The sequence below is a fragment of the Epinephelus fuscoguttatus genome, linkage group LG8 (assembly GCF_011397635.1).
Source record: "Epinephelus fuscoguttatus linkage group LG8, E.fuscoguttatus.final_Chr_v1".
Taxonomy (NCBI): Eukaryota; Metazoa; Chordata; class Actinopteri; order Perciformes; family Serranidae; genus Epinephelus; species Epinephelus fuscoguttatus.
Window position 1 is genome coordinate 42,651,300 of NC_064759.1, and position 24,187 is coordinate 42,675,486.

Sequence of the window (24,187 nt, forward strand, 5' to 3'; positions counted from 1 at the left end):
CTTCTCCTTTTTCCCCCCTTTTCGGTGCCCCAGCCTCTAAGTATAAAGTAGCACAAAATGGAAATACCCAAAGTACAAGTACATCAAATTTGTACTTAAGTACAGTAGCTACTTGAGTAAATATACTTAGTTATTGTCCATCACTGCATTTGTCTCATCATTATGCTTTCTGTCTACATTTTAATGTAGACTTGACAGTTTACTTGGTACACCTAGAAAAAAAAAACAAAAGCAGTTTAATATTCAGTCTAACATTTTATTGAAGCATTGAGTTTTAGATTGTGGTGCTGTTGAACTGTACTGGATTATACTGACAGCAGTTTCTCATTTAGTCTGTCCTCACCAATATAAATGGGATCAAACAGGTCAGATGTTAAGAGGAAAATTTTATTCAGCCACACTTCAGACATCAGGTATACAATTCATATCAGATAATCAATATTTAAAATGCTGTTGAATAAAAACTACAATAAATACAGTTAATCATTAAATAGGCCTACAATAAATAAATTACAATAAATTCTTAAAATCATTATTGAATGGTAAAAACACATAAATAAGCAAAAGAATACATACAAAGAACAACAATTACATCAACAATGTTACAACATTTAATAATATAATAATATATCTTATATACTGAGAGTGAATATTGCCCATTAGACATAGCCCAAAGGAATTACATTTCATATTTAACCACTACAGAGATATCAGTGACGAGTTCAGGGCCTGCCCAAGAGAGGCTGCTCTCGGTTGCGTCTGCGCTCCGGCACGGCAGCGGAGGCGATAGGATTCAATACTAGTCAGTGTGTGTGTTTCCACCGGCTGCAGCTGTGTTGCGTTCCGGTGTGAAGGATTAACTGGTGTTGAATCAACTGGTGAGAGAGACAGATGTGGTGTGGGCGTGGCCTGTGTGGACCCGTTGTGTATGTCCCGTGTAAACAACCAGGAAATACATGTCATGATCACTTTGCCTTCCTAACGCACACGTTTGCCGGTTCCATCTGAATCATGACGATGGGAACTGTTCGCTGGACATCAGTCATGTTCCCGACAAAACCATGTGGAAACAAACCATCGCCATTACATTACTAAATGAAACTAATGCCCGAGTGGAACTGCTGAAAGTCATGTCCCTGCCATCCTTCCCACTGATGCCATCTACAGTCACATTGAGAGCATGGTCACCAGCCAGTATATATAGGCCGTATAGATATAGAAAGATAGATACATACAGGTAAAGATACAGGTAAAAGAATAGAAACCGCAGTGCCGATTCATGTGGCGCACTCAGTGCAAAGCCAGTCCTGCTCTGGTGAGGGCTGTCCAACTCACTGTGAATGGTACCACAGATAGCAGGTGGTGCATTCAATCTAAAAAAAAAGAGAAAAGAGACCTCAGAAACCATCCAAGCAGTGTGTCAGGTAATCATTCATCCCAGGAGGTTGTACAATTTAACAGTTAATGAGAAATCATGATAATGCTCAGAATTGTATGGCAATGTCTGTCAGATACTAGATTTAAATCTTAGCTGTGGTTGTCTGTGTTCCCATGTTCCCTCAGCTGCTCCAGTGACCGCTGAAGTGCAAGACATGCAGGTTAAGTAAAGTAAACTACACATTAACAATAGCTGTGTGTGACTGAGTATTCACCCAGTGACCATGAGGTAACCCGTCCAAGGTGCATCCAAGGCATCCAACCAACGTTGGCCGGGACAAGAATTGATCTCCTTACCCACTCGTCCATCTCAGCCCCGGAGCTTTCCTCCCCACAAGCCCGACACAGCTGGGATAGGTCATCTACAACACAGGCATACATATAGTCCAGTTGCCATTACAGACACAAACAAGTAAACCTGGAAGAGTCCTTTGTACCTGTATTTGCCAGCAGAGCTTTAGCCATGTCCATCCTTAGCATGGCCACACCCTCCTGGTCTACTGCATAGTCAATCTGCTGGGCCAGCAAAATCTGCTCTGCAAGCTAAAAGTCTCATGAGTACAATTTGAATGACACTTTAATGACAGGCACAGAGATCACTGAGTCATTACCTTGCACACAAACACCCCACATGATGTTGTGTCCTGCTGTCTAGGATGGGCCAATGTAGCACATGTCCACCTCCCGATAGCAGGACACTTCTGGCGAACCAGTGCCCTACACAGAACACAGATTGACCACAGTCAGGAAAGTGTAACATAAGCCCAGGTAAGAGGATTCTAAATTTAAAACCACTTGAATCGTGTCAAGGGCCCTCAAAAGGACAAGCTTATGCCAGTCTAGTGAAACAGTACAGTCATAAGGGAAATTTAATTCGCCTGTTGCTCCCAAGGTTATCCAAAATGCATGAATACATACATATCTAATGCACAAATTACAGCTGATTCACCTTGTTACATGTTTACACCTCTCAATCTGTTACTGAGTGGCACCGAACGGATCAAGGTATAAGGACCTCATCTCCTTCAGGTACATGATCTATGGAAATGCAAAACAAATATTAGCAACCCCTCAAACATAAGTGTCATTATTGTGTCCACATCTGTTAACATTTAGGAATACTCACAATGAGTGTCCAGTGTCCTTCATGACAGACTGCTCCTGCAGCCACATCACAATCAAGGGCCAGCTACAACAGAAATCAAATATACCATACATATCCAACTGAGAAAAACTCACTGGATTGCAAAGGCATAAGAAATTAATCCTACTCACCCCTTTCAAGCCTGACCACTTGACTCATTACTTCCAGCCAGAGGAGAGGATCCCTGCCAAAATCAGGAAATTGATTGATCCTACTCCTCTGGCTGGAAGTAATGAGTCAAGTCACATCAGTCACACCCCCAGCAAGGCAACCCACAAGCTGTGAAGCCCAAGGACCTCCACTCAGTGCAGATATTTGTAAGTACACTGGTAGAGTACACCCCAAATTATGCAAGTCATGAATAACTGCCATAACAATGTTTTATTCTTTTGTGTTACAGTAATCAGAGACGTATGGGCAGGAAGGCGCCGAACCACACTCTGGTCAAGGCTGGGGCCATATAAATTATATATGGAAGACCTCCTGTACCTGGCCCCAGGAAAGGAATTGGAGAGTCAGGTAGCCTACCTCAAAGAACAATTATTTGACTGATGTGCGTCTTTACAGATTAATCACATAATTGTTTTCAAAGATCATTAATGCATATCTCACAATGGTTGGGAGGAAGAGTGGTGCGGTCATTATAGACAGCTATGCAATGACCGCAGTGTGGCAGGGCAAACAGAGAGTGTTGACTTTTGACTGTGTCCCCCTCTGACACCAGGTGAGCGGTCTTCTCCTCCAGCTTTAATATTTTGTAAGGTCCCACCAAGCTGGCCTCCAGTTTGTCCCCTTTCCTCATGGCCTGCCATGCATTTCTTTAGAACAAGGTCCCCCACTTTAAAATGGTCTGCCTGACCTCTGTCCTCCTTCCTCTTGCGGACCTTTTGCTGTTTGGCCTCGATATTGGCCTTTACCTCATTGCAGACTGGGACCTGATCTCTGAGTCCCTGGCAGATCTCCTCTGTCTTAATGAGGCTGCAGACCTTCTCTTCGGTCACCTGCCAGGAAGAAATCAGTGACATTGTAGGGGACACAGATGACCCAAATTCAAACTCCAAAGAGAGTAGAACAATAGCAGTCTTACGTCATACTCATCTGGGACCTCTGAGGGATACCTGGCCTCCCTCCCAAACATCAGGTAGCTGTATTGAGTAGTCAGCTGCTTTTTGGTCCTCAGGGCAAACATTGTTGGCTGGAGATACTGGTCCCAATGGTTGGGGTGCTCAGCCACCAGTTTGTTCAGGGACCTTAAAATGCAGAATTCAGGTACATGCATGAGGAGGCAGAAGATACTTTGGGTTGTCGTGTATGATACAGCAATCCATTGATGATTACCTGTTCAGACTGGAACAGGATATAAGTGCTAGGCTATTAAGGGCTCAAGTTCAAGTTCTGACAACAAAACTATACCTCTGTATCGTGCCATTCAGCTTTTCCACAAGGCCATTGGTCTGTGGATGAAAAGGGGAGCATAGGCTCCTCTTGATGCCCAGTCTCTCACACAGACCATAGTTGACCTTGAAATGACATTCAAATGAACATGAGCTGAGCCAGCACAGCAAAAGTTACATGTTGGTGATCCATATTGCATAATCACTATACCTTGTTGCGAAATTCTGAGCCTTGGTCTGTTAGCAGCCTTTTGGGTGCACCAAATTTGTAAAAGAAATCAAGAATACAATTTGTCACCTCGTCTGCTGTTTTGCTTTTTAGTGGGTATGCCTCTGCCCATTTGGTGAAATAATCAACCATGACACATATGTACTGGTTGCCACCATCTGTTCATTGAGCTTACCCACCAAGTCCATTCCAACCAGCTCGAGAGGCTCGGTTACCTGGGGAGGAAGAAACAATCATGAGTATTGCAGTATCACTACTGATATGATTGACAGATTTGACTGCATGTCATATGTAATTTACCTCTATTGGATTGTACTCCTGCTTTTCCTTGATGGTAGCCCTCCTGGCCTGGCACTGGGGACACTGAGCAATCTAAACAGACAACATTGTAACATTTGGACAAATATTTGTTTAAATGACTGAATGATTTAGACTGACATGGTTGGCCTTTGCACATACACATACAGTATGACAATATAAGGCGTACACACATGACTACCTTACACTCCTCTGTTCTACTTTTGAACCTGAATGTGTATTCCACCTTGATTTTATGACAATACCAACTCACCCACTTGCGAATGTCATCCTCCATGCCAGGCCAATAATAGCGGGCAATGATGGCACTGTCGGTTTTTTCCACCCCACAGTGCCCACCCATATCGCTGGCATGAAACTCCACGAAGAGGTTGCTTGCTTCCTCAGCAGTGGAGACCACTTTGGCGAGGTGCCCGGCCTTGTTCTGCTTTCGCCGACAGATGTAGTAGAGGTCTCCATCTGGTGTTTAAATGTCATCATATTAGATTACTTGGAGTTTCGTCATAGCAGATAATCATTGTGTTCTTAAGTCCATGTGACATGCATCCTTACCCTTTATCCTGAAGGTGTCAGCTCTCCTCCTGATGACAAATCTGTCTCGGCTGGTTGACCCCTCAGGATACCGATAATGGAGTTTCAACTTCACCATTATGTCCCTACCTTTCCTACTCCTCCCTACCTACTCCTACCCTCGCTACTCCTACCTTGGCTACTCCTACCCTCACTACTCCTACCCTCACTGACACAACACACTAGCACACAACACACACAAACCTACAATCCCACTCTCTTTACAACACAAAGCACACTTCACTGTCACACTCACCACTCACAATCACCACTCACAAGCCTCACTCACAGTCACCACTCACAGTCACCACTTACAATCACCACTTACTCTTTCTTGCACACCGTCTTTTTCTCTCTTTCTGCTCACTGCTCAAACTCGTCACAAACAAACCCACAAAGTTGTGAGCTGTTAACCATCCTTATAAAGACTACCCCCTGATGATTGGAGTTATCTACACCTGAGTATAATCACCTACACCTGTGTGTGATTATCCCATTGACTTTTGTTATTTATTTATTTATTTATTTATTTATTTCATTCTTGTTGTATATTGAGTTATCATGTCTGCACTGAATGGTGCAGACTATCGTTGTGATGACTGAGTGAATTGTCAGTGGCCGTCATTATGCAGCATGATTGTTGGAATGTAGCCTACACATGTTGTATCACCAGTTAATCTGAGTGGATCACAATTTGCCACAGCTCATGGCAATCGCCGCGCTGCGCTCGAGTTGGATGTGAATATCTCAGACTTTCATTTCCAGACTGCACATCGACTTGACATCAGATGATACAAACTACAGGACTGACAACTGAGCATTTTCTACAGGATTCATTGACATTTGCACTGATCTGTATCTAGCATTGCGGTGTTCATGAATTGGGACTGACAACGTCAGTGACTGTGTTAATGCCTGCTGTTCACAATACTGCAAACGGTGTTTGCAGAGTTTTCCTGTTGATGGAACTACGTGTGCGCCATATCATTATTTATATGATGTCAAGTGTTTCTGAGGACTGATGATGCTTTCATACAGCCTGTGAGTGATACACACACAGAGTCTGGGGTGTTAAATGCCATACTGGAGTGTTCGCACAAACAGAGTGGTAATGTGTGACGCGCTCAGATTAACTTGTGATACACACATGTAGCTGGACAGACATGATTAGGGACATGACATAACGTTGGTATTGCTGGCAGTATATCATGTAGCTACGATATGTGATGCCCCACTTTGTTGGTATTTTGGATGCATTTAGATTTTCTTATTTTGAAGCGTTCATAGACGTGTGTGCCACAGGACAACTGCGGATCGTGTTCGCTTGGCTTCGAATTCTCTGTGGATGTCCAGCAAACCACTTCTATCGTGGTGTTTGGTTAGGAGTTCAATGTTTTTTTCCTCGTTTTTCCACTGTGGGTTTCTCAAAGGCCACGCCCACAACACATCTGTCTCACCAGTTGATTCAACACCAGTTAATCTGTCACACCGGCTCCGTCTCAGCTCCGGCACTCCGGAGCCCTCTGCACAGATACGCAGGACTTCTATTTTTGCCGGACGACAGAGCACAACGCAACAATTCAGCACTTCGTGCGGGGCAGGAAGTCGTGCACAGAAACAAAATAAAACATCCGGTCAGTTTTAAGAATAAAATACACAGTGTTCACGGCGGATCATATTTCCCTGCACTACACCTTGAAAAATGCATAATGGGCAGCGGCAGGCCTGAAGTCAACAGGTCAGAGGTTTTCAGATATCATTTCACCCCGTTGACACCATGGACGAGGAGATATTAATCATGGAGATGCACCGAGAATGCACAGACTTATTTTATGGAATGTCTATAAACCGATCAGTGCTCCACATCATCTAAAGTGGACTGCAGTAGAGCCACACCCCCTTTTTTAACAAGCGTGGCTGATCATGAAGCAGCACATTGGCACATTGATTCATTCATTCATCTTCTAACCGCTTCATCCTCTTGGGGGTCGCGGGGGGGCTGGAGCCTATCCCAGCTGACATCGGGCGAGAGGCAGGGTACACCCTAGACAGGTCGCCAGACTATCGCAGGGCTGACACATAGAGACAGACAACCATTCACGCTCACATTCACATCTACGGACAATTTAGAGTTATCAATTAACCTAGTCCCCAGTCTGCATGTCTTTGGACTATGGGAGGAAGCCGGAGTACCCGGAGAGAGAACCCACGCTGACACGGGGACAACATGCAAACTCCACACAGAAGGGCTCCCACGCCCGGGATCGAACCGGCAACCCTCTTGCTGTGAGGCGAGAGTACTAACGACCACACTACGTTATTCATCCATTGGAATGGATGGGAAAAAAACCCACATAATTAAGTATCCTAATTATAATTGTCAGTCAGATCACGTGACTATGGACAGGTGAGCATGGTGTCCTAGTATCAGCGACGACTCACCAGACCAATTCTAAGGGGGGGGGGGGGGGGGGAGTAATCAAGAATCAATGAGGGAAAAACTTGATGCTCCTCCATCCAAACACTATCAAAAGACTTTAAAGCTGTGCAGCAAAGGGTGGCAAACGCAGAAAAGTGTATAAGCACCTTAGAGGATGACCTGGGAAAAGAGAAGTCTATGGTGCAAGAGCTCTCCAAAAAAGTGTCACTTCTTTGCAACTGACTGGAGGATCTTGAGTCGCACAGCAGAAGAAATAATATCAGGATAATTGGCATTAAGGAAGGCATGGAGGCAGATGACCTGACTGGGCTACTGATCCGCATATTTCGGTTTGTTCTGGGCACAGGCGAGGTTGATCCACTACCTGAAGTGGACCAGGCCCACAGAGCGCTGCAGCCACGGCCGAATCCTGAGGATCCGCCACATAACATCATAGTGCGGCTTCTAAGGTTGGAGCTAAACAGAAGATAATGGCTGCAGTAAGAGATAAAAAAACTCTCCTCTGGGAAAATCGGCCCTTTTACATACGGCAGGATCTGACAGTGGAGGTGAGGAGACAACGCGGAGAATTCAACAACATCATACAAGAACTTAAAAGACAGAAGTTAAGAGTCGGGATACTCCACCCTGCCTGGCTAATGGTGACTATTGATGGTGAAAAGTTGAGCCCTAACACACCTGAGGCAGCACAGAGAGAGCTGGAGAAGAAGCTGCATCAGAATCCCGAGACCAACGCACCCTAGATCACTTTGTGATGTTTATGGGTTTAATTCTGAGCCTTCTCTTTCAGAGGGATGGGCTGACATTGCAGATGGTGTCAGATGGACTGCAGAAGATGACCCTGGCTCTTGTAGCTATGCAGGTAAACAAAATAAACTCCCTAGAGAGGAATTAATATGCTATGGTATATGTTTAGCAATCGTGACAGTGAAAGTTTTTTTCTTCTGTATTTCAGACAGTCCCAGGTCAGCATCTGAAGCAGTTCCTGGATGAAGTGGGACCTTTTCCCGCAAACACCTTCTCTGGTGTAAAACTCAACAGGAAACAAGTGGATGATGATGACTTCCACAAAGTGAAAGATAAACTAATCAATGGCTTCTGTGACAATCTCACCATGCGGTTTGGCAACCTTGATGAGGGTGTCTTGAACGCGGCTGCCACCATGTATGACCTAAGCAACTGGCCTGAGGACATCACTGACCTGGCCACCTTTGGCCCTGCCGATGTTGAGACTTTTGTCACTCACTTTCACAGTGTGGAACACTGTATTCCTGAACAGTCAATCTATGTAACAAAACTTTTGAAAAAGCCAAATGAACTCAGATCTGTCATTTTTTTTTAGAACTCAACTATTTTCCAATCCCTTTTTTCCTGTTTTTGACAATAGTGGTTGCATTAAAAATCAATATGAAAAGGAAATATGTCCTTATGTTGTGTTTTCACCACCACTGGTTGGCTGAATTCTCATCACGAGTGAATAAAGCAGCTAATTCTGAATCAATCTACTCATTTTTTTTTTTTAGTTCAAATAACTCATGTTTGTCTTAGTATGCTATTTTGAAGAAATGTGATGCCTATGATCCTTTGCTAAAGAAAATAATAACATACTAGAGTGAAAAGAATGCATCAGAATTCTTTAATGTTGAAATAATGATTGATATCTGGATGTTGCAATAGGTGCATAATTAATAGAATAATTAACTTCAGTGAGGGCATAGAGTTTATGAATGTCAACAAGACACTGTTCCCACTTTAGATCCAGCAGCTGCAAAGGTTCATTATTTACTATTAATAAGTGCATAATTAAGCATTTATTAACCATAATATGGCATTTATATTAACTTCTTATAGTCTTATTAATGTTAATAAACATCTTGTTAATATTGATAAATTGTCTATAAACTCTTAAGGATGTCCTAGTACCCAATAATATCTTATAAGACAATAATAAATGTGTTGTATACTATTATTAACACTCATTAGGTCTTATTAATGTTAATTAAGCAATATCACACGAGAGAGAGTGATGTTGTACTGTGATATCGTCACGGCTGTGATTCGGTCATAGGCACGAGGCCGCAGGACAAAATAGATAATTTAAGCATTTTATTTGTCTTCTGCCAACAAAAATAGTTCCCTCAGGACTCCGCTGTCACCCTAGCTATGTAGCGCAGACATGGTGCGCCAGGCACTTACTCTTTATACACATTTATCTGCACGTTTCCATTAATTGTGTAGCAGGTGAAATAAGTCTCTGGTGACTGCATGGTGGACTGTCGCTTCACAGGCACAGCCGACTCTGCCTTCTGATCTGACAGTATGTTACTTTTCTCCAAGTCATTGAGCTCCGCTGATGAAACACTGACAAACCTGGATGTGTGCTCAGATGGATTCAGCTTCTCCTCTCCCTCATCTTCCTCTGATGACCATTCATAGTTCAATTCAAAACTTATTTTAGGAAGTAAATCCATATTTTTGGCTGTTTGACAGTGGATGATTAGCCTACAACGCAACTGCTGACCTAACTGACGCTAACCGTCAGTTTTGATTTGATTGTTGATTGCAATCAGCTGTGAGGCGGAGTGATACATACACAGTGAATTTTTTTTTTTTTTTTTTTTGTCCAATAAACTTTATTTGTTCAACATCAGCATCATGTACACAAATATCATGTTTTGAAACATCAGTAGTAATAAGAAACTAAAGAAACATGCAGATATACGCCAGGGGTTACAAACAAGACACAAATATGAAATAAAAATGGTGCACAGAATATTAAAAAATATATATATATTAAAATTATAACAGTACATTAAATTTGGAGCACAGCTTCAACGTTTTCACAGCTTTTCTATTGCAAGAGGTGGACAGTGTTTTAATGTAGGACTCTGCCTCCTTTTTAAAGGTACAAAAGGAAGGTTTGGTTTTCAACACCTTACACTTATGAATATAAAACTTTGCCAGGAATATGATGAGATTACATAGAAAAAATACATCGTCTAATTCTCTCCTATAATTTGTAAAGCCAAATAATACATCATTCAAACAAAGTACAAAGGCATCATAGATATAGTCCAATATAAAACGACAGATGCCTTGCCACAAAGTCCGAGTGTGTTGACAAGTCCAGAATAAATGGAAGACAGTCTCTGGGTGCATGTTACAAAAAGTGCAAGACACATCAATGTCCTTCTTAAATCTTACTAGAAATGCCTTGACAGGATAATAGCCATGAATGATCTTAAAAGAATTTTTTTTAACTTTGTTAACCAGTAGATATCTATTAGGAAGAGACCATATCTTTTCCCAGCATAAGTCCTGAACATGCTTATTCCAGGTTGCAATTACATATGGGACAGAGATACAATCAGATTGGAATAAAGTGCGGATTTTTTTGTTATTTTTACAGGATGCTGGTTGAAAACATATTTTCCCTATAGGTGTGTCAACTGGATCAAGCAAAGGTGTCGTAATAGAAGGAGGAGAGGTATAACCCTTATAGAGCATAACACCAGATGGAATGGCATTAAAAACCACAGCAAAATCTTTAGGGGTCACAGGGATCTTATAATGACAAAGAAATTCTTGGTAACCAAAGAGTTTTCCCTCCTTATTGAAAAGTTGATTCATCTGCACAATACCATTCCTGAACCAATTGTCAAAAAATAAAGATTTCTTTTTGTAACAAACATCCTTATTGTTCCAAATAAAATATCTATTAGGAGAAAAATTGTGCTTATAAATAAGGGACCAGGCCAATAGCATTTGCCTATGGAAATTCGAGAGAGAGACAGGTATCCGATCAACATTATAATTACAGAGTAGAAGAAACTTCAGACCACCCAAATTAAAAAACATATGACGCGAGATAATATTCTCGGTAGGTTCTTTTAAATAGTGCTTGATCCAATTAACCTTGAATGTGTTGTTAAGTGTATTAAAATCAAGAAAGTTGAGGCCACCGTTATTATAGTCATTCATTAAGACAGATTTTTTAATATAATGAGTTCTGTTCTTCCAAATAAAGTTATAAAGTAACTGGTCAATCGCTTGGCTAATCTTTTTATCAACATCTAAGGAAATAGCAGCGTAGGTAAGCCTGGATATGCCTTCTGCCTTAGAGAGTAGTATTCTGCCTTTTAATGATAGGTCTCTTTGAAGCCATTGATTAAGTTTTTCTTTGGTTGTTTCTAAAATTGGGATAAAATTCAATTTACATCTGTCTTTCTGGTTTTTTGTTATAACTATCCACAGATAGGTGACTCTTTCCTTAACTGGAATATTACAGACAGGGCAATGCACAGTTTTTTGACTGCCATTAGTTCACACTTATTTACATTCAAATGAAGACCTGAAGCATTAGAAAACACCTGAATTACATCAAGAGCGAGAGAAACTTGAGAGGAATCCTATAAAAAAAAGGGTCGTGTCATCAGCCAGTTGGCTGATAATGATTTCCTTATCTATGATTGATATGCCTTTTAGGCCACTAGCTTTGATATGACTAGCTAATATTTGGGTGGATAACAAAAATAAATAAGGACTGATAGGACATCCTTGATGTATCCCACGTTTTAACTCAAATCTAGGAGAAGTGCCATTTTTTAGTTTGATTGAGCTATTTCCATTGGCATATAATGTTTTAATTGTTCTGCAAAAAAGTCACCAAAACCAAATTTGTTAAGTGTTTTAAATATAAATTCATGTTCAATTGAATCGAAGGCTTTGTAAAAGTCCAGGAAAAGGATGAAACTTTCATTATTATTAATTAACTCTGGGTAATCTAACATATCAAGTACAAGAATCGAATATTATTAGAGATATGCCTATTTCTCATAAATCCAGACTGCGTTTCATCTATGACTTCATCCAAAACATTTTTCAAGCGCTTCGCAAAAATAATAGCTAAAATTTTGTAGTCATTATTGAGGAGGCTAATCGGGCGTCAATTATCAATAAGTAATAAATCTTTCTTAGGTTTGGGAATAAGGGTTATCAGGCCCTGTGTTAGAGTGGGAGGGAGAGCACCTTTAGCAATACTTTCACAAAATACTTCTAATAAAAAGGGAGCTAGTTCTTTGGAGAAGGATTTATAAAATTCTGATGTAAGTCCATGCACTCCAGGAGATTTATTGTTCTTTAAACTATTAATTGAGTCTACTATTTCCTTTAAAGAGATTGGACGATCACAGAATTCTTGGTCAGCAATGTTGATTGGGTTGGTATCAACTAGAGAATCCATAAATGAGACAGTATTGTCATTACAATATTGAGAGCTACATAAATTTTTTATAGAAGTTGGAGCAGAAGTTTGCAATCTGGTTTACATCATCACATACTATATCATTTATTCTAAGTTGATGAATGGTATTATTTTTGGCGTGGGATTTTTCTAACCTAAAAAAATACGCTGAGTTCTGTTCACCCTCTTCTAGCCATTGCCTCCTGGACCTCACAAAAGCCCCCTTAGCTTTAGATTGATAGAGCCTATCTAGTTTGTTTTGATATTCAAACAGCGTTTCTTTTTCTTCAGAGGATAAATTATCAGGACATATGGAAGATAAGGCAGTTATTTTAGAGATCACCTGTTCTTCTTTATATCGTTTATTTTTAACAAGATTACTACAGTACTTCCTAAAAAATTTACCAACTTCAAATTTTAAAAGTTCCCATTTACTCCCATATACTCCTTCAGCTTGGGCCTCATTCCAGAAGATTTGTATTAGTTCTTTAACCCTGAGTATAACTGCTTCATGACACAACACAGAACTATTAAGTTTCCAGTATGACTTTTGTGGACAGTTAGTAGTATAAGGAAGTAGAGAAATGTGAATCTGAATAGCCTTGTGATCAGCCAACGGGGTGGAAAGAATACCAACATTTACATAATCTTTAAGATTACTCAAAATTAACCAAAAGTCTATTCTAGATTGATTCTAGATTCTAGATTTATTACACCAAGTAAAAATTCTGTCATTGGGACACTTCTCTCTCCAAGCATCTATTAAATCGAATTGTTGCATTATCATTTTTAACTTTACACTGGCACTAGTTTGATTTCCTGGTGGCCACCTATCAATTGTGTTGTCCAATGTAACATTAAAATCACCACCTATAATTAGATAAGCATTAGGAAATCTGGCCATCCAGTAACGAATTCTTTTTTCCACATTAATAAGCAAGTTGTTGTTATCAGACAATGTATTGTATCCATAAATGTTAATGATAATTAAGTTGATGTTGTGAGTGTCAAAAACCTGACATATATAGTGACCATTCTTATCACAGTCTGCATGCAATATATCCCCTGTAAACTTATTTTTAAGAGTGCAAACTCCAGCAGAACGTTGCGAAGCATGTGAAAAAAAGCCTCATTTCCCCACTGGGATTTCCAAAAGTGTACATCATCATTGACAGTATGTGTCTCCTGAAAGAAACAAAAATCAGTTTTGCATTGTTTTGCGAATAAAAATTGAGCTTTTCGCTTCAAATTATCCCTTAAACCCCTGGCATTGAGAGAAACTATAGATAATGACAAACTTGTATTAGAAAAGTGAACTTGAAAATATTATCCACACAGCTTATACTCTGAGATACTCTATATGATGGAATACGAGAACAGCATCATATTAAGGTAAAACGAAATATAAATACAGCTTAGATTTGATCATCAGACTGTTGTAATAACCAGAGCAAATGTCAAAGGCAACATAAGGTGCAGTTGTGATGGTTTGTGGTTGCCATGCTCCTTAACTCAGACTGGAAGAGGAATCTCTTTTTTCTCAATGAAGGTGTAGCAGCATAGAGGTGCTTATTGTCATTGTTTACAATGTGCGCCGCTGGGGGCCGCTAATGAGGTGGGCCGGTACAAAAGCGGCAGTCCTCCCACCGGTTCTTCCTTTGCGCTCCCATCGTCACCTCTGCGTCACTTCCGGGTCAGAGGTTGTCAGGTCCGACAGGTATGGCTGCACGCTGCTTCACCTCGCTGGTCGTTTGTTTGCCCACGTGCTTAAGGCATTGGTGTTGTGTTGTAGGGCGACTGCCTGTGTGCTGCTCTGGCCCCCCTGTATGCGCTGCTGCGTTTGTTGGCTGTGGTAAGTGTCCTCTCTCTTTGTAGTATAGTTGATGCTATCAGGTGGCGAATGCTAGTGTGGTCGCAGGTAGTGATGGTGTGATGAAGCCCCGTGAATGTGTCGAATCTTTCAGGCGGATTGCTTCGCCAAAAGGCCGATCACACAAAGCCCCGTTTAACAGCTCATTTAGGAGTACTGACATCTGCTGGCCATTTGATGTACAGCAGTCCTACTGTGATATTACATGTGGGCTACATGTCAGTGGATCTGGCATACACATAATGATGCTTAATGATGATGATTACGTCAGAACCCCCCTATGAGGTATTGTAAAGCCAGATGAAATGAATCTATCCTGAACGTGGTATATCAATAAAGTGCACACACACACACACACACACATATATATGTATAAGTGTGTGTGTGTCCACAAAAGGTTAGAGTGCTTGTGTGACTGGGTCACTCAATCCTCTGCACTTAACGATCTTCAGAATCACCTCTGATCACGCAAAACACTTCATGTATTTCCCGACTCGAATCACACAACGAGGCAGTCACGTGATTCCAGAGAAACGGGGCCTCGTTTGTCTTTGGTCACGTGATATCCAGAAAAACAATACGAGCTTCGACACGGGCTTCATTTGGACACGCCCCCTTTGCTCGACACAGGCCTCGGGACTGCAGTATCAGCTGTAACATCACTAGTCGCAGGTAAACGCTGGTGGCTGCAGGACGGTAATATTCCAGGACGGTTGCTCGTCCGCCCGTCGCGGGCCGAGACATTATTTTTAACCGAGGCTTGGTCCCCCGTATTTTGAGTGAAGGAGTGTGTGAGAGTGTGGGTTATATTCTATTAGCTTGTTTATTTTTATATTGTTTGGGTTGAACCTGATTTTGTTTGTTTGTATAATTTATTTGTTAATTAGGTTAATTTGAGAGATTTTGTATATGTAATTGGATAATTGTTTGGGGTTTGTTTTCTTTATTTAGCATTAATTTCTTTTTTTGCTTTGTCTATATTTGAGTATTTCAATTGGGCAGTTATTAGTTGTTATATTTTGTTAAGTTTAAACTTGTGATCTGCCCATTAATTACATTTTTGTTAAATTTTGATTTATTGATTTTGTTTGTTTCATTGCAACCCCACTAATTTGTTTTATCATTCCCCTTTTCAGTTGCTGGAGGCCGGTGGTGGCGGTGCTGGTGTTTGGTGGTGGTATCCATCCTTCCGTCTTGTCCACTGTGTTCCTGGGAGTGGGTTGCTTCACTGAGTGTGTCTGCCACGTGTGCCTGGTGATTTAAGTTGGTTTCTCTTTTTTTGGTGGATCCTTCCCCTTCATTAGTCCTTGTCCACTCACTAGGCCTCAGCCCTGATTAGGTTCTTTCCCCCTCCCTGTGTGTCTTGTATTGAAGAAGTAATTCCCTGGGTGAAATTCCCAGGGTGGCGTTGTCGAGCCCTTTTCTTGGTAACAGTATTAGCTTTATATCCTTTCACCTCCACCTCACCACAAAACTTGGCGTTGTCGGCAGGATTACTCTCTTGAACGGCTGAGACGTGTGTTCCTTTTTTTTGTGTTGTTGCTGATTTCATCTTTTCGTTTTATTGTGTGCCCTAATTTTGTTGTTTTTTTGTATGCAGATTGGAGAACTTGGAGACAAGGCAGCAGCGATTCCTGGCAGATCTTCTGAGTGTTTTGGTGAGGTGTCTACTACAGGTTTGGCCCTTGTGGTGCTGTTGCACCATAGTAACTACTTGTAGGACAGTGAGTTTGTGTTAATCATGGAGGAAGAAATACAGGAACTTAGAGAATTGATTGCACAGTTAAAAGCTGATAATGAGCGGTTGCGACAGGGACAGGCTGGCCCTAGTGTTTTACCGTCTACCTCTTCGGCACAACCTATTGCCCCTCCCACTTCTAGTCTCCCTGTTTCGGAGAGACTGATTTTTGTGCCCAGAGATAGGAAGTGTCCCACCTTTAGGGGAAGGACAGGTATAGGGTTGAGTGAGTGGATGGAGGAGGTGCAGGCGAGTATGAGGGCCCGGCGTTTATCCCAAAGTTTATCCCTTGCTTTGATGGGCCTCATGGAGAAAGTGAAGCAGCGCGCCCCTGCTGACATGCCAAATGCTGAAGCCCTTTTGAGAGACCAGTTTGTTGAGCACGTCTTGAATAGCTCCTTGCGCTGCGAGTTGAAGCAGTTGGTGCGCCGGCAGCCTAACTGCACTTTGCTTGAGGTTAGAGCGGAGGCGATCCGGTGGGAGCATGAAGGTTTGCCTGGTGGTGTGAGGGGTCGTAGTCAATCTGTCCCCTCAGTGTATGGTGTCCAGTATGGTGTTCACGGTGGCCCTCAGGCTGCTGCCCCGCTGTCGTCAGTGTCCGAGATGAGTGAAATGAGGGAGATGTTGAAGCGTCAGCAAGAGCAGCTTAATCAGCTCATGGGTAGCATTGTTCAGCTGCAGAACTCCCATCAGTACAGTCGTCCACCTCGTACTGGCCCAATAATATGCAGGCGTTGTAATCAGCCGGGACATTTTGCACGGGAGTGTGAAGGGGTGCGTGTTCATTCTCGTTCACAGTTCCCCTCACGACCCCCTTCTAATCCTGGTCGGCAGTCTCGCCCCCCTTCGGTGTCGGAAAACTAGTGCCCACCGAACTGCAGAGCCACAGTTTGGGTGGGGCCGCTTCTGGCTCACAGTCTGTTTCACGTAACTTGGATGCTTCTGGGGTGATTTCGTCTTGCCCCCATTTGGATGTGGACATGGGTGGAGTGAAGGTTCCTTGTCTGGTAGACACTGGTTCTATGGTGTCTACAGTTTCTGAGAGCTTTTTCCGCCAGCATCTTGAGCCTTGGGGCCAGGAGCGCCTCCATTCATGTCATTGGTTAGAGCTTAGAGCTGCTAATGGCCTGACGATACCTTACATCGGGTACTTGGAGCTCGATGTGCAACTGTGTGGCAAATTGATGCCCCACTGTGGTGTTTTGGTTGTGAGGGACCCCCCTGGCGGTGTGCCTGCTCAAGTGCCTGGTGTTTTAGGGATGAATGTGATTCGCAGGTGTTACCAAGAGCTTTTTGGGCAGCATGGTGCAGCTTTGTTCTCTCACGTCTGCGTCTCAGAGGCTCCCAGGCAGGTTGTGCAGGCACTGCAACAGTGCCATCGTGCTGGCACACGGGTCCCTCAGGACAGTCCAGGGAAGGTGAAGGTCCGGGGTAAGAGGGCCTGGCGGATCCCTGGCGGCGTCATGAAAATCGTGGCCGCCACATGTTCTGAGCAGTATTCAGGCTCTACAGTATTGTTTGAACCTTTGGATACTGGCTTGCCAGCTGGTTTGCTTGCCTCCCCTGCCTTGGTCCGAGTAATCGGGGGCACGGCCTACATACCTGTCATTAATGTTGGCTCCACTGATGTCGTATTGTATCCTCGCACTGCTGTTGGCACACTGGACTTTGTAAATGTTGTCAGCCTTCCTTCAGGGGTCACGGAAGTGCCCCCAAGAGTGGCCACCGTGTCTTCCCAGACAGCGTCCCCTAGTGTGCAGCAGCAGGTAGAGAACATTGATTTGTCTACGTTGTCTGTTGAGGAACAGGGTCAGGTGAGATCGTTGCTTAGGCAGTATACTCCTGTCTTTTCAGCACACGATGGTGATCTGGGTTGTACAAACCTCATCTCCCATGACATTCCTTTGGTGGATGATACTCCAGTGAGGCAGCGCTATAGGCGCATCCCACCCTCAGAATATGAGGTTGTGAAGGAGCACGTCAACCAGTTGCTTGCATCACAGGTCATTCGGGAGAGTAGCAGCCCTTATGTGTCTCCCATTGTATTGGTACGGAAGAAAGATGGCAGCATACGCATGTGTGTTGACTACAGACAGCTCAACAGTAAGACCCGAAAAGATGCGTTTCCTCTGCCACGCATAGAGGAGTCTCTGGATGCGTTGTCAGGTGCTTGCTGGTTTTCAACCCTGGATTTGGCCAGTGGTTACAACCAGGTGCCAGTCACTGAGGCAGACCGCTCAAAGACCGCCTTTTGTACACCTTTTGGATTGTTTGAGTGGAACAGAATGCTTTTTGGGCTCTGCAATGCACCCAGCACCTTCCAGAGGTTAATGCAACGTATCTTTGGGGACCAACAGTGTCAATCCTTACTGTTGTATCTTGATGACATTGTCGTGTTTTCCTCCACTGTGGACCAACACTTGGAGAGACTGAAGGTGGTGCTAGGCCGGCTTCAACAGGAGGGCCTTAAAGCCAAGCTCAGTAAATGCTCTTTCTTCCAGAAAGAGGTGTACTACTTGGGCCATGTGATTTCTGGCGATGGTGTTTCCACAGATCCAAGTAAAGTTGAAGTGGTTGCCAACTGGCCGATTCCCACTACTGCCTCGGAGCTGCGTTCTTTTCTTGGGTTCGCCAGTTATTACCAGCGGTTTGTGGAGGGATTCGCCAAATTGGCAGCCCCTCTGCATAAGGCTGTGGCTACATGTGGTAGTGCTAAGACTGGTAAGAAGGTCGAGCAACAGCTTCTCAGGTGTTGGACTGACGAGTGCCAGCAGAGCTTTACAACACTGAAGGCTAAGCTCACCAGCGCACCAGTGTTGGCATATGCCGATTTTGCTCTCCCGTTCATTCTGGAGGTTGATGCAAGCCATGGTGGCTTGGGAGCGGTTCTTTCTCAGGTGCAGGCAGGCAAGGTGAGGCCTATAGCCTATGCTAGCCGGGGCTTGAGACCAGAACCACAGAAAGAAACATGGTGAACTACAGCTCCATGAAGCTCGAGTTCTTGGCCCTTAAGTGGGCCATGACAGAGAAATTTAGAGAGTACTTGCTGGGTAATAAGTGTGTTGTATATACTGATAACAATCCTCTCAGTCATTTGTCCTCTGCTAAACTGGCCGCCACTGAGCAGAGATGGGCAGCCCAGCTAGCCTCTTTTGATTTTGAGATCAAGTACCGGTCGGGGAGGAGTAACACCAATGCGGATGCTCTTTCTCGTCAACATCCCCCTGGCCCTCAGGATGTAGAGGTTATGCTTCCAGGTACTGCCATGCCCAAGCCGTTGCAGCAAGTTTTGGGGTTGAGGAAGCCTGAGGTCATGCAAGCTTCCATTGCAGTCATACCTCAGTACACCACCTCTGAGCTTCGTGCCTCTCAGCAGGCTGACCCTGTTATACAGGAATTGCTTGAACTTTGGAAGCAGAAGCGGCGTCCCAGCCGTGAGGTGCGGGCCCGGCTGTCCCCGTCCACGCTTGTTCTGCTTCGGCAGTGGGACCGTCTGGTTGAGAAAGATGGCATCTTGTACCGTAAGGTGTTTCGCCCAGATGGTGCTGAAGCCGTGTTCCAGCTGTTGTTGCCTAGTGTGTTGACTAGTGAGGTTTTGACCCAAGTTCACCAAGAGCATGGACACCAGGGAGTGGAGCGAACGCTGGCGCTTCTGCGGTCCCGATGTTACTGGCCTGGTATGTCTTCTGATGTGGCCCGATGGTGTCAGACATGTGAGAGGTGTCAAGTGGCCAAAGATGTCCACCCAAGGGCTCATGGGTTCATGGGACATTTGTTGGCTTCACGCCCTAATGAAATCCTTGCCATTGACTACACTACATTAGAGCCTGCCCAGAATGGTGTAGAGAACGTCTTGGTCCTGACAGATGTTTTCAGTAAATACAAAGTTGCTGTCCCTACCCGGGATCAGCGTGCTGCCACTGTGGCCAAGGTTTTGGTGTCAGAGTGGTTTTATAAGTTTGGTGTCCCCGCTTGCTTGCATTCCGACCAGGGCCGTAATTTTGAAAGCTCTCTCCTCCAACAGCTATGCAATTTGTATGGCATTGTAAAATCGCGCACTACCCCATACCACCCTGAAGGGAATGGTCAGTGTGAGCAGTACAACCGGACGCTCCACAACTTGCTTCGCACACTGCCAGTGTCCCGTAAAAGGGATTGGCATGTGTGTCTGCCCCATGTCCTCTATTGCTACAACACAACTCCCCATCAGTCTACAGGAGAGTCTCCCTTTTTCTTAATGTTCAGCCAGGAGCCTAGACTGCCAATAGATTTCTTGTTGGTGGGTCCGTTCATGAGTGGGTTCAAGAGCACCAAGCCCGACTGCAGGTGGCTTTTAAAGGTGCAAGGGAACGCTTGCAACAGGCTGCTGGTCGCCGAAAGAGGGCCCATGTCCAGCATGTCAGAGATCTGCCATTGAGTGAAGGGCAGTTGGTGTTCTTGCGAGACTTCAGTGCAAGGGGGCCCCATAAGACCCGAGATAGATGGAGCTCCGTGAGGTATCGAGTGTTGAGGGTACCTAAGGAGGGTGGCTCAGTGTACACCATTGCGCCAGTGGATGACGAAACCAAAGTCAAACGGGTTCACCGTACCATGCTAAAGGCTGGCACGGCCACCTACAAAGTAGGCAGCTTTCCCAGCCTTGCGTGCTTTACTCACAAGCGGCCATAACTTCATCCTGGTCTCTCTGTCAGCTTTGCACAGATCTTCCGCGAAGTGCAGACCGTTGTCTCGAAGGTAGGATGAATTCTTTGCTGCAGCCCACACAGCGGCTCTGTGTACGCGGGATGTAAATTGCAGGATGATGCCTCTGGTGCTGTTTGGTTTCTTCACCCCGACGCGGTGCACAGTTTCGGTAACATCTGGGAGCCGTTCACCATCTGATGGCAGTAGCACCTGGCAAATGCGGATCACTTCTTTCAGTACATCTTTGTCTTCCACCCTCTCGGCTATTCCATGTAGTTTCAAGTTCCAACGCCTTGAATATCTCTCCATCTCAGTGATGCGCGATTCCAGCATGTTAACATGCTTCTTTTCCTCATCAAGAGAGAGTTCGAGTTCGAAACTTTCCCCTTCACCTCACTCATTTGCCTGCAGACAACCTCCATTTCTCCCCTGAGGCTTGTGATTTGAACAGTGTTATTCTGGATCAAAGATTTCAGCTCATCTGATCTGGCGTTAATCAACTCTGACAGAGTAGCGACAATATCAGTGTAGCCATTACTGTTTTACCCTTCTTTAGAGGAGGTTTCTCTGGAGTGATGGGCAGAGACGGGAAGTCTTCTTCATTCAACACAGAAAATCTTGGGGTGTCCTCAGGGGCAGAATAATCATGGCAGGTATCAATTAATGCATTAGTGGCATTAGCAACCAAGTCCTCCTCAATTTTCTTCACCGCGCTTTTTCTTTTGCTGCTGGAGTTCGACATAACTTGCCAAAGTTGCCTTGAAAGTTCAAAAAAGTCACCGAATAGCACAGCTAATTCAATACTTTGTCTGAAGAAAGATATTACAAGCCGTACAGAAGCCGTTTTACATGCCAATGTCCGATTTGATAACTGCTCTCGAAATCAGGGTAGCTCACAGCGCCATCTTGGACCGGAACCTCAGCTTCGCCTCTTGGTATCCATGCTCTTTGTCACATACACAGTGAAATAACCGTGATGTTGTACTCCAATATCGTCACTGTTTTACTGTCTCTCAACCAGTCAGATTGCAGGGCCGGAACTAACTGTTGTATAATAAACAATATAATATAATAAACCTTATTAATTTCATCTGATAGGGTCTTATAGTTCTTAAAAAACAGTAATAAAGGTTGTTATTATTCTATAATTAACCCTTATAAATGACAATTAATTTAAATAGACATCTTATTAATATTTAGTATAGGTTACCAAAGTTTATATTAAGTGCTTATAATGCTCCTATAAGCAATAATAACTGTCAAGTTATGCTGTAATAACACTTAAATAGTCTTATTAATATTAATAAGCATCTTACACATCTAGTGCTCATTAACTGTTAATTTGTGCTTATTAAGCACTAATGAACACTTATTACAGTACCTTAATATAAAGTGTTACCTATTCATATTTTGCTTCGTCTAGCTGATATCTAAGGTGATGCCTAGAAGTGTATTACCTTAACCTGATGTTTTTGGAAGAGGAATATCTAATTTACCAGTAAAGTGCCTCTGAAAAAAGTGACTAATAATTATTTGGGCTGCTGCAACAACCAAAGGTGAGCCTAACTGAAAATATACATCCCTCTCTCCATTTAAACATCAAATGGATGCTGCTGGGAAGGGTGTAAAGGCACGCTTGAAAACATCATTGATAACTGCCTTCCTGCTTCTTAATAAACTTTATGGCATCACCCAAAAGCATAAAACTGTGAAAACAGTGCAGAGGGATGAGACTATGATGCTTTGAGCTTGTTTTAATGATTCCCAGAATATTATAGGTAGCTACCTATAGGATTAATACAATTTGTTGAAAAGGGCGATTTGTCAAATGAAACGATCATTAAGCCTTCTTGGCCTCTTTTTCAGGCATGCACCACTATCCTGGGCTCCTTCAAGCAAATTGTAAATTATTGCAAGCTTATCAACCATGTCAAGCCAGCTAGGAACCCTTGTACCATTCCCATTATTACATAATTGATAAAACAGCAGATAGGATGTTTGTTTGTTTTTTTGTTAGCTTTTCCAAACTCAGGGAGGTTGACAGCTTTTATTTAATTAATTTATTTATTTTAATTTAATTTATTTAATTCATTCATTCATTCATTCATTCATTCAAATAGCTGCAAGCATGGATATATTTTTTTATTAAGGAACTTGCATATATTGTTGCAACAATAGAACGCATGGGAGCCTAATGGAATCACCTTAGTCTCCCCGGGAAAGGCTTCAATTGATGACACAGGGAAGCGGGAGAAGGAGCTGCGGGGAGGCCTATGAATGAGAGCTAGGTCGAATACTGACCAGTCCAGTCTATGGATGGACATAACTTGGTGCCTTTTTTTTTTTTAAACATACATTATGTCCATTATTATTTTCATAATTCATATATTCATAAAAAGTGTTCCTCTGTAGGCCATGGTCAGATCAGACATGACGGCTAGATAAGTACCCAGATCACCTCTATGGAATGGATACACTTCACAGATGACATCTCTGAATACACCAAATGCCATTTTGTGCTTTAGCATCATGGACATATCTCCAGAGGCCACAATAAACCTGTCACTGAGCACCACAAGATTTAAATAAGATTGATGCCATTACCTGCTAGATTTGAGCTGTCATCTAAGCGCAATGTATTGACGTCATCATGGCCATGTATGCACAGGGGACAGGGAAAAATATTGCTGCTGCTGAACAGGATTCAACATCTTTGCTTTGGAGTTCATTTTGGCGAGCGATGACTGAATGGAAGAGCAGGCCAACAGATGGGATTATCTTTCTGAACCGTGGAGCTGGCTGAATGAGCTGGGGCACCAGCTCATTAGGACGGAGGAGTGGCGGCTGTACTGAAACTGCAATGAAGTTGCGGGAGCCATTTGCTTGTTTTGGTGGCTTCCCTCGGACCAGATGGAGACATCTGCAGATGGCAGTTCCACTCTGATGTTCCAAAAGTAGTGGGATATGTCTTCCTGCTAAGGTGCGACTGCTGCCATAGATTAATATTGTTTGAAGCAATGCTACCAGAAGGCCTGGATACTGGCCAGTACTGGAATACTGGTAATACTGGAAACATTTAAATAACTACTTGCCAGATGAGAGCTCTGACGGTGGGAACAGTG

At 43.3% G+C, this 24,187-nt stretch overlaps 1 long non-coding RNA gene across 7 annotated transcripts; it reads right to left on the reverse strand.

Moving 5' to 3' along the window:
- Positions 1-290: 290 nt before the first annotated feature.
- Positions 291-7,504, reverse strand: LOC125892890 (uncharacterized). Of its 7 annotated transcripts, XR_007449804.1 has the most exons (8): positions 4,776-7,504; positions 4,505-4,576; positions 4,187-4,419; positions 3,995-4,101; positions 3,669-3,831; positions 2,387-3,582; positions 1,875-2,154; positions 291-1,799 (listed from the first exon to the last, which is right to left on the reverse strand). It is a non-coding gene; the product is annotated as an uncharacterized LOC125892890 (long non-coding RNA). The 7 variants fall into 7 exon arrangements; XR_007449799.1 differs by having other exon boundaries at positions 3,669-4,419; positions 4,776-4,981; positions 5,075-7,504; XR_007449803.1 differs by having other exon boundaries at positions 3,669-4,101.
- Positions 7,505-24,187: the final 16,683 nt, after the last annotated feature.